The sequence below is a fragment of the Bubalus kerabau genome, chromosome X (assembly GCF_029407905.1).
Source record: "Bubalus kerabau isolate K-KA32 ecotype Philippines breed swamp buffalo chromosome X, PCC_UOA_SB_1v2, whole genome shotgun sequence".
NCBI lineage: Eukaryota > Metazoa > Chordata > Mammalia > Artiodactyla > Bovidae > Bubalus > Bubalus kerabau.
The window spans coordinates 68,080,241-68,090,591 of record NC_073647.1 but is presented as its reverse complement, the minus strand read 5'-3'; the positions used below and the strand labels follow the sequence as shown (position 1 = coordinate 68,090,591).

General features: G+C 39.7%; 1 non-coding gene across 1 annotated transcript; it reads left to right on the top strand.

The window, feature by feature from the left end:
- Positions 1–4,444: 4,444 nt before the first annotated feature.
- Positions 4,445–4,516, top strand: TRNAE-UUC (transfer RNA glutamic acid (anticodon UUC)). The gene has a single exon. It is a non-coding gene; the product is annotated as a tRNA-Glu (tRNA).
- The last annotated feature ends 5,835 nt before the right edge of the window (positions 4,517–10,351 follow it).

Genomic DNA, 10,351 nt, shown 5'->3' with positions numbered 1-10,351 from the left:
AATTGGAAGTGGTCATACAAGAGATGGCAAGAGGGAACCATCAACAGTTTAGGAATCAGCGAACTACAATGGATGGGAATGGGCAAATTTAATTCAGACCATTATGTCTACTACTGTGGGCAAGAATCCCTTAGAAGAAATGGAGTAGCCCTCATAGTCAACAAAAGAGTCGAAAATGCAGTATTGATTGGGTGCAATCTCAAAAACAACAGAATGATCTCAATTTGTTTCCAAGGCAAACCATTCAGTATCACAGTAATCCAAGTCTATGGCCCAATTGCTAATGCCGAAGAAGCTGAAGCTGAATGGTTCTATGAAGACCTACAATACCTTCTAGAACTAACACCAAAAAAAAAAAAAAAAAAAGATGTCCTTTTCATCATAGGGGACTGGAATGCAAAAGAAGGAAGTCAAGATACCTGGAGTAACAGGCAAGTTTGGTCTTGGACTACAAAATGAAGCAGGGCAAAGGCTAACAGAGTTTTGCCAAGAGAAAGCACTGGTCATAGCAAACACCCTCTTCCAACAACATAAGAGATGACTCTACACATGGACGTCACCAGATGGTCAATACCTAAATCAGATTGACTATATTCTTTGCAGCTGCAGATGGAAAAGCTCTATAGAGTCAGCAAAAACAAGACCAGAATCTGACTGTGGCTCAGATCACGAACTCCTTATTGCAAAATTCAGACTTAAATTGAAGAAAGTAGGGAAAACCACTAGACCATTCAGGTATGACCTAAATCAAACCCCTTATTATTTTACAGTGGAAGTGAGAAATAGATTCAAGGGATTAGATCTGATAGACAGAGTCTATCATAGCCTGAAGAACTACGGACGGAGATTCATAACATTGTACAGAAGGCAATGATCAAAATCATCCCCAAGAAAAAGAAAGGCAAAAAGGCAAAATGGTTGTCTGAGGAGGCCTTACAAATAGCTGAGAAAAGAAGAGAAGTGAAAGGCAAAGGAGAAGAGGATAGATATAACCATTGGAATGCAGAGTTCTAAAGAATAGCAAGGAGATAAGAAAGCCTTCCTCAATGATCAATGCAAAGAAATAGAGGAAAACAATAGAATGGGAAAGACTAGAGATTTCTTCAAGAAAATTAGAGATACCAAGGGAACATTTCATGCAAAGATGGACGCAATAAAGAACAGAAATGGCATGGACCTAACAGAAGCAGAAGATATCAAGAAGAGGTGGCAAGAATACACAGAAGAACTATACAAAAAAAATTCTTAATGACCCAGATAGCCACAATGGTGTGATCACTCACCTACAGCCAGACATCCTGGAATGTGAAGTCAAGTGGGCCTTAGGAAGCATCACCACAAGCAAAGCTAGTGGAGGTGATGGGATTCCACCTGAGCTATTCAAATGCTAAAAGATGATGCTGTGAAAGTGCTGCACTCAATATGCCAGCAAATTTGCAAAACTCAGCAGTTGTCACAGGACTGGAAAATGTCAGTTTTCATTCCAATCGGAAAGAAGGGCAATGTAAAAGAATGTTCACACTACCCCACAAATGCACTCCTTTCACTTGCTAACAAGGTAATACTCAAAATCCATCAAGCTAGGCTGCAACAGTATGTGAACTGAGAACTTCCAGATGTTGAAGCTGGATTTAGAAAAGGCAGAGAGGAACCAGAGATCAAATTGCCAACACCAATTGGATCATAGAAAAACCAAAGGAATTCCAGAAAAACATCTATTTCTGCTTCATTGACTATGCTAAAGCCTTCATTGTGTGGATCACAACAAACTGTGGAAAATTCTTAAAGTGATGGGAATACCAGACCACCTGACCTACCTCCTGTGAAATCCGTTTGCAGGTGAAGAAGCAACAGTTAGAACCAGACATGGAACAATGTACTGGTTCCAAATTGGGAAAGGAGTACGACAAGGCTGTATATTGTCACCCTGCTTATTAACTTATATGCAGAGTACATCATGCAAAATGCCAGGCTGGATGGAACACAAGCTAGAATCAAGACTGCCAGGAGAAATAACAACCTCAGATATGCAGATGATACCACCGTTATGGCAGAAAGCATAGACAAACTAAAGAGCCTCTTGAAGGTGAAAGAAGAGAGTGAAAAGCTGGCTTAAAGCTCAGCATTCAAAAAACTAAGATCGTGGCATCTAGTCCCATGATTTCTTGGCAAATAGATGTGGAAACAGTGCAAACAGTGACAGACTTTATTTTCTTGGGCTCCAAAATCACTGCAGATAGTGACTGCAGCCATGAAGTTAAAAGATGCTTGCTCCTTGTAAGAAAGTGAAAGTGAAAGTCACTCAGTCATGTCTGACTTTTTAAGACCCCCATGGGGTATACAGTCCATGGCATTCTCCAGGTCAGAATACTTGAGTGGGTAGCCTTTCCCTTCTCCAGGGGATCTTCCCAACCCAGGGATCGAACCCAGGTCTCCCACATTAGCTATGACAAATCTAGACAGCACATTAAAAAGTGGAGACGTTACTTTGCCAACAAAGTTCCATATAGTCAAAGCTATGTTTTTTTCCAGTAGTCATGTACGGATGTGAGAGTTGGACCATAAAGAAGGTTGAGCACTGAAGAACTGATTCTTTCCAACTGTGGTGTTGGAGAAGACTTGAGAATCCGTTGGACTGCCAGGAGATCAAACCAGTCAATCCTTAAGAAAAGTGAAGTCGCTCAGTCGTGTCCGACTCTTTGCGACCCCATGGACTGTAGCCTACCAGGCTCCTCTGTCCATGGGATTTTCCAGGCAATAGTACTGGTGTGGATTGCCATTTCCTTCTCCAGGGGATCTTCCCGACCCAGGGATCGAACCCAGGTCTCCCGCATTGTAGACAGGCGCTTTACCGTCTGAGCCACCAAGGAAATCAACTCTAAATATTCATTGGAAGGACTGATGCTGAAGCTCAAGCTCCAATAATTTGGCCACCTGAGGCAAAGAGGCGACTCACTGGAAAAGAACCTGTGCCGGGAAAGACTGAAGGCAGGAGGAGAAGGGAAGGGCAGAGGATGAGATGGTTGGATGGCATCACCGACTCAATGGACATGAGTGTGAGCAAACTCCAGGAGATGGTGAAGGACAGGGAAACCTGGAGTGCTGCAGTCTATGGGGTCGCAAAGAGTCGGACAGGACTGAATGACTAAACAACAACAAAGACAGAAGAAAATCTTCATAACTTCCAGGAGAAAATATAGGAGAATATCTGTGATATACAGGTTTTGGCAATGAGTTTTCAGGTATGACACCACAAGAAAATATGTATCAGTATGACATTAATAAAAAAATGATAAATTGAACTTTATCAAAATGAAAACTTTTGGTCTATGAAAGACACTGTTAAGAGAGTAAAAAGGCAAGCCATACTGTGTGAAAGTATTTGCAGATCACATGTCTTATAGAATACTTATATTCTGAATATTTTAAGAACTCTCAAAGCTCAGCAAAAGAAAAAAATTCAATTAAAAATTGTCAATATAACCGGACTTCTCTGGTGTTTCAGTTGTTGAAAATTCACCTGCCAATGCAGGGGAGATGGGTTTGATCCCTGGTCCGGGAAGATTTTACATGCCAAGGGGTAACTAAGCCCACTCACCGCAATTATTGAGCACACATACTGTGACTACTGAAGTCTGAGTGCCCTAGAGCCCAGGCTCTGCAACGAGAAGCCACAGCACTGAGAAGCCCATGCACCACAACTAGAGAGTAGCCCTTGCTCGCTACAACTAGGGAAAGCCTGTGTGCAGCAACCAAGACCCAGCACAGCCAAAGATAGACAAGTAAATAAACAGATACAATTTTCTAAAATTGTCAAAATGCCTGAAGAGACTTAACTGAAGGAGATATCCAAATGGAAAAAAAACATAAACAAAAAAATGCTCAATATTGAGAGTCATTAAGGAAATCCATATTAAAACCACAATGAGATACTAGTGTATACTTATTAGGATGGATAAAATTTTATAACCCTCCACAATTGCATATGGTGGTGAGAATGTGAAAGAAGAACTCTCATGCATTGCTTCTGGGGATGCAAAATGATACCGCTATGTTGTAAAACAAATTGGCAGTTTAATATAAAGTTGAATATATATTTACCATATGACTCAGTGAATTTCAAACTCATATTCACACAAAAACCTGCAAATGAAGAATCATAGTAGCATTATTCGTAGTCTCCAAAATCTGGGAATAATCCAGATGTTCTTCAACAGTTGAATATATAAATAAATATTGGCACATGTATAAAATGGAATACTACTCAGCAGTAAAAAGAAATACACTTTTGTTTCATGCAACAACATGTAATCATGCAAAATTTAAGTGCATTATACTAGTTGAATAAAGTCAGATACTAAAGGCTACATATTGTGTAATTACATTTATATGATGTACTAAAAAAGTTAAAATTATGGAATTAAAATCAAATCAGTGAGGGAATTCCCTGATGGTCCAGTGGTTAGGACTCAGCACTTTCACTGCTGTGACCTGGGTTCAATCCCTGGTTGGGGAACTAAGGTGCCACAAGCCGTGTGGCCAAAAAAAAAAAAAAAAAAATCAGATCAGTGGGTCACAGGGATTGGGGGTGATGGATGTGTTTGATAGCAAACAGGCTGCAAAAAGGAATTTTTAGGGTGGTAGAACTCTTCTATATGTTATTATGGCGATTAACGCGCATATGCAAACCCATAAAACCATACACCACAGAATGACTTTTACCTATGCTAGTACTTCTAAACTGGGAGTGATTTTGCCCATAAGGGGATATTTAGGAGTACCTGCAGACATTTTTTGTTCTCACACTGGGGAACTTGGTGCTACTGGCACCCTAGTAGGAGACTAGGAATATTGATAAACATCCAACAACTCACAAGACAACCATCCAAACAAAAGAGGATCCAGCCCAAAATGTCAACAGTACCAAAGTTGAGAAAGCCTTCTACATGGAAATTTTAAAAGTCAACTAGAATGTCAGGAGAATACAGGAAAGAGTACAGATGCATCTAACTGAATTACACGTCTTAGTCTATTTGGGCTGCTATAATAAAACACCACAGGGTGGGTAGCTTATAAACAACAGAAATTTATTTCTCACATTTCTGGAGGTTGGAAGTCAAAGATGAAGGTGCCAGCATGGTCGAATTCTAATGAAATTGTTTTCTGGGTTGTAGGTTGACAATCTCACTGTGTCCTCACATGGTGGAAAGGATTAGGGAGCTTTCTGGGGTCTCTTTTATAAAGACACTAATTCCATCCATGAAAAGTCTGCCTTCATGACTGAGTATCTCCTAATACAATCACATTTCACATTAACATTTCAACAAATTAACTTTGAGGAGACACAAACATTCAGACCATAGCAAAATGTATGAAATCACTTCCTTAAGTGGATAGGGAATAATGGAGATGACCTAAGTAACTTTAAGAAACGACGTTTGACGGGGTGGTAGTAGTGTTTAGTCACTAAGTCATGTCTGACTCTTTTGCAACCCCATGGACTGTAACCTGCCAGGCTCCTCTGTCCATGGGATTTCCCAGGCTAGAATACTGGAGAGAGTTGCCATTTTTTTCTCCACCGGATTGTCCCAACCCAGCGATTGAACCCACATGTCCTGCATTAGCAGGCGAATTCTTTACGATTGAGCCACCAGGGAAACCCTTTGGGTACTGCAAAGCAAAAGACAAAATTAACTGTACTCTAGTTGGCATATCTGTTTCAGAGTGTAGTATAGCAGTTCATTACATGTATAGCCATACATTGCATGTGTAAACCAGAGAAGGCAATGGCACCCCACTGCAGTACTTTTGCCTAGAAAATCCCATGGACAGAGGAGCCTGGTGGGCTGCAGTCCATGGGGTCGCTAGAGTCAGACACGACTGAGCGACTTCACTTTCACTTTTCGCTTTCATGCATTGGAGAAGGCAATGGCAACCCACTCCAGTGTTCTTGCCTGGAGAATCCCAGGGACGGGGGAGCCTGGTAGGCTGCTGTCTATGGGTCGCACAGAGTCGGACACGACTGAAGCGACTTAGCAGCAGCAGAAGGTTAAACAAAGAAGTTTATATTATATGTTGTAGATAGTGGGAGCCAAGTTTCCAACGTCGGAGAAAAAAGTTGCAAAAAGGAAAGGATTTAGTGTCAGAGACATCAATATGAACTCCTGTGTGTGTGTGTGTGTGTGCGCACAATTAGTTCTGTCCACTGAGAGGGCCTAGACACAATGCTGCCCCATTAGCAATGAACACACACAGGGCACAGATCTTGGCTTCTAAATACTATTTTCTAATAAAAGGAACCATGACTCCTTGAAGAAATAGTTGATCCTAGGATCAGGGCAGGGGAAGTACAAGATGAACGTGGAATGTCTTGTAGTACTAGAAAGTAAAGAAGTGTTTTGTAAAGAATATGCAAATGTATTTGTTTTCCTTTGCTGTGTAACAAACAACCACAAAAGTAGTGGCTTGAAACAGAAATCCAGGCGGGCTCAACTGGATTCCTTGCTTAAGGTCTCAGAATGCTGAAATCAGGGTGGCAGTAAGCTTGGACTCCTATCTGAAGGTTCTGAGGAAGAACCTGCTGCTGGACTCATTCAGGTGGTTGGCTGAATTCAATCCATGCAGTTAGAGGACTGTGGTCCCTGTTTCCTTCCTGGCTGTTGACTGAGGGTTGTTTTGTTTTTTTGTGTTTTTTTTTTTGTTTGTTTGTTTTTTTTTTCCAGCTTCTAGAGACTCCTTATATTTCTTGGCTCTTGGTCACCTCCATTTTACAAACCCAGCAATGACAAATTGAATCAATCTCTTGCTTTGAATGTCCTCGACATCCTCTCCTTTCTATTCTGCCTTCCTCTTCTGCCACCAGCTAGAGAAGGGTCTATGCTTTAACAACTTATGTGATTTTACTCAGCAGATCAGGATAATCCAGGATCATCTCCCACTCTTAAAGTCAACTGATTGAGTGTTACATTATATCTGAGAAAAATCTCCTTACAGCAATACCAAGATTAGTATTTTATTGAAGGACAGGAATCTTGAGGGGAATATCTTTAAAATTCTGCCTAACACATTGGACATGTCAAAGGCACATGAGTCAATACCAAAGAGCTTCTAAAGGACAAAAGTGGATCAATTTGAGAAAATCAGATGGTATTTGATTATATCACAAAGAATAAAACATCAAGGTAGCTCAGTGGTAAGGAATCTGCCTGCAATGCCGGAGACGTGTATTCAATCCCTGGGTCAGGAAGATTCCCTGGAGAAGGAAATGGCAACTCACTCCATTATTCTTGCTTGGGAAATCCCATGGACAGAGGAGCCTGGCAGGCTACAGTCCATGGGCTCACAAAAGAGCCGGACATGTCTTCGCAACTAAACAACAATAGCAATACTGATATAAATTAATGATTAAATAAATAAGGTAGGACTTACTTACAGAATAATTCCAAGTAATAAATGTAGGTGAAATGAGGGACATAGAAAATCACCATTAGAACACCAAAGTAGTAATTTGATGCAGGTAAGACCCACTGATGAATGTTAAACCTAATGGGCAAAACTTGAAGGAAAATCAAGATATTTGCATAGCTTCAAAGTATCTCACCTCCAAATTTTAATTAATAATTGTGTTTATTTTTATACTCACAAATTCTTTGGTACTTCTTCCTCCAAGAGGTGAAGCTTAACCCACCTCCCCATTCTATTGACTATGAGCTGGACTAGATGACTGATTTCTAAGAAATAGAGTATGGAAATGGAGAAATAGAAATTTACGGAGGAAAAACTTAGCTAAGGGATCAAAGTAAACACCACCACCAATAAGTCACGTTGATATCATGTAAGTTATATGAATGATAAAAAGAGCTATCAACTCTGTGGTCTTTTTCCCCAAATCTCATAGTAATCCCAGTTATCATGAGAAAACATCAGACAAGTCCAAATTGAAGGCCATCCTACAAAACAGCTGATAAGTACTCTTCAAAAAGTGTTAAGGTTATTAAAAAAAAATAAAATAATAAGGAACTGTCAGAGAATGTAGGAGAATGAGGAGACATGATGACTAAATACAATCAGTATCCTGGATTGAACCTTGGGGAGGAAAAAGGACTTTGGGGAAAACTTATTAACATTTGTATAATGTGTCTAGCTTAGTTAATAGTACTGAACTAATGTTAATTTCTTAATTTTAATAGGTGAAATATGTTAACTTAGGGGAATCTAAATGAAAGGTATACAGGAACTCTCCTTACTACCTTTGCAACTCTTCTGTAGATGTAAAAGTATTCCAAAGTAGAAAGTTAAGAAAGGATTATTAGTTTACTTGGGCTTTCCTTGTAGTTCAGCTGGTAAAGAATCTGCCTACAATGTGGGAAACCTGGGCTCAGTCCCTGGGTTGGGAAGTTACCCTGGAGAAGGGAAAAGCTACTCACTCCAGTATTCTGGTCTGGAGAATTCCACAGACTGTATACCCCATGGGGTTGCAAAGAGTCGGACATGACTGAGCGGCTTTCACTTAATTCTTGTGAGATTTCACAAAGAAAGGAAGACAAAAAACCTTGTAGTCAATTTGCAAAATTTAATCAGAAGTCTCCCCTAAGTTTTTGATTTGCTATATACTACAAATCATACCTCATACCTCGAGGCAGACCTCATTTTATTGTGCTTTGCTTTATTGTGATTTTTACAAATAGAACGTTTGTGGCAATCCTGCCTTGAGCAAAATGTCTATTGGTGACATTTTTGAAAGAGCATTTGCTCACTTTGTGTTTCTGTGTTACATCTTGGTAATTTTGCAATATTTCAAATTTTTATTGTTACTATATTTGTTTCAGTGATTCATGATTGATGATCTTTGATGTTTCTATTGTAATTGTTTTGGTATTTTTTATCGATAAGGTATTTTTATATTCAGATATGTATTTTTTAGATATAATGCACACTTAATAGACTGCAGTATAATATAAACATAATATTGTGACTTGCTTTATTGTGATAGTCACTTTATTGCTATTCTGGAACTGAACCTGCAGTATCTCTGAGGTATGCTTGTAATGCTATTATAAACACTTTTGTACAGGTTTTGTGAATACGTTTTCAATTCTCTTGAGTATATACCTACAAGTGGAATTGCTAGGTCGAATGGTAGCTCTACATAGAACTTTTAGGAGGACTGTCACAATGCTTTCCCCAGGAAGTGCACGATTACACTTTTCCACCGGCAATGTTTGAAGGTTATAGTTCTCCACATCCTTGCCAACACTTGGTACTGCTTTTTTTGTTTAAGGTGTCAGCAGGGCTGCATTCGTTACTGAGACTCCAGAGAAGAATACATTTCTCTGCTTTTTGAGCCCCTCAAGCCTGCCCACATTCCTTGGCTCAGAGCCCCTGTGTTCTATCTTTAAAGCTAACACCACCAAACTGAGTCGTGCTCATGTTACCACTTCTCTGTTTCTACTGTTTGCTTTTTTTTTTTTTTTTTTTGATACTAGCCTTGCTAGTGGATGTGAAGTGCTGGAGGGGCACATCCCCAGTGGCTCTGCTCTTCTCTAACCTTTCTGCAGAAATTGGTCCTCCTGACTGATTTACTTCTGGACCAAATTCTGCCATTCACTTGGAAACATTTGGCCTAATGGCATCCTTTTCAGATCTCTATCAGAAAGGATCTCAATAGGTTATTTCCATGAAGCTATACTCGACAAGTTGTGATGAATGTAGGAAACTTCCAAAAATGAAAACGAGATAGAAGGTATCCTGTGTGAAAGACTCAAGAGTTTTCAGCTTCTTTCAGTTTACAGAGACCCCAGGGGCTGGTTTAAGATGTTAGAAATACATCTTATAAGGTGACATTATTTCTTATATGTAAAACTAAAACAAGCTTCTCAAAGTAATACTTCTTAACACTACTTGTGGGTGATGAACAGATGCATTTCTTTTTAAAAAATTGCTTGTTGTGACCCACAAAACTGATTTCAAGAGCTGTAATTTGCAGCAATTCCCACTATGAAGAACACTGGATTGAAGGATATTTGAGGTTTCTTTCTGCTCTGTTCTAAAAATTAACCAGTCTACATTGGAAAGACAAAAAAGCAAAACACAGAAAAACAGCCTCAGTCTTGCTGAGTCTGGTCTTCTTGAGCTTGTTGTCAGTTAAAATAGTCAAATATTCTCCATTTCCAGATGACAAAGTCCTACAGAAAAAGCCCCAAGTCAGACCCCCCCCCCACCAAAATGTACAGCAGAAGGTAACCTTGGTACTTGGCATCTCAACTCCAGTACCGTCATCTGCCATTGTCCCTACCCTTTTTATAATCAGTCTACTTTAAGGTCTTGTACTTTTCTTTTTTAATGCTTTTGC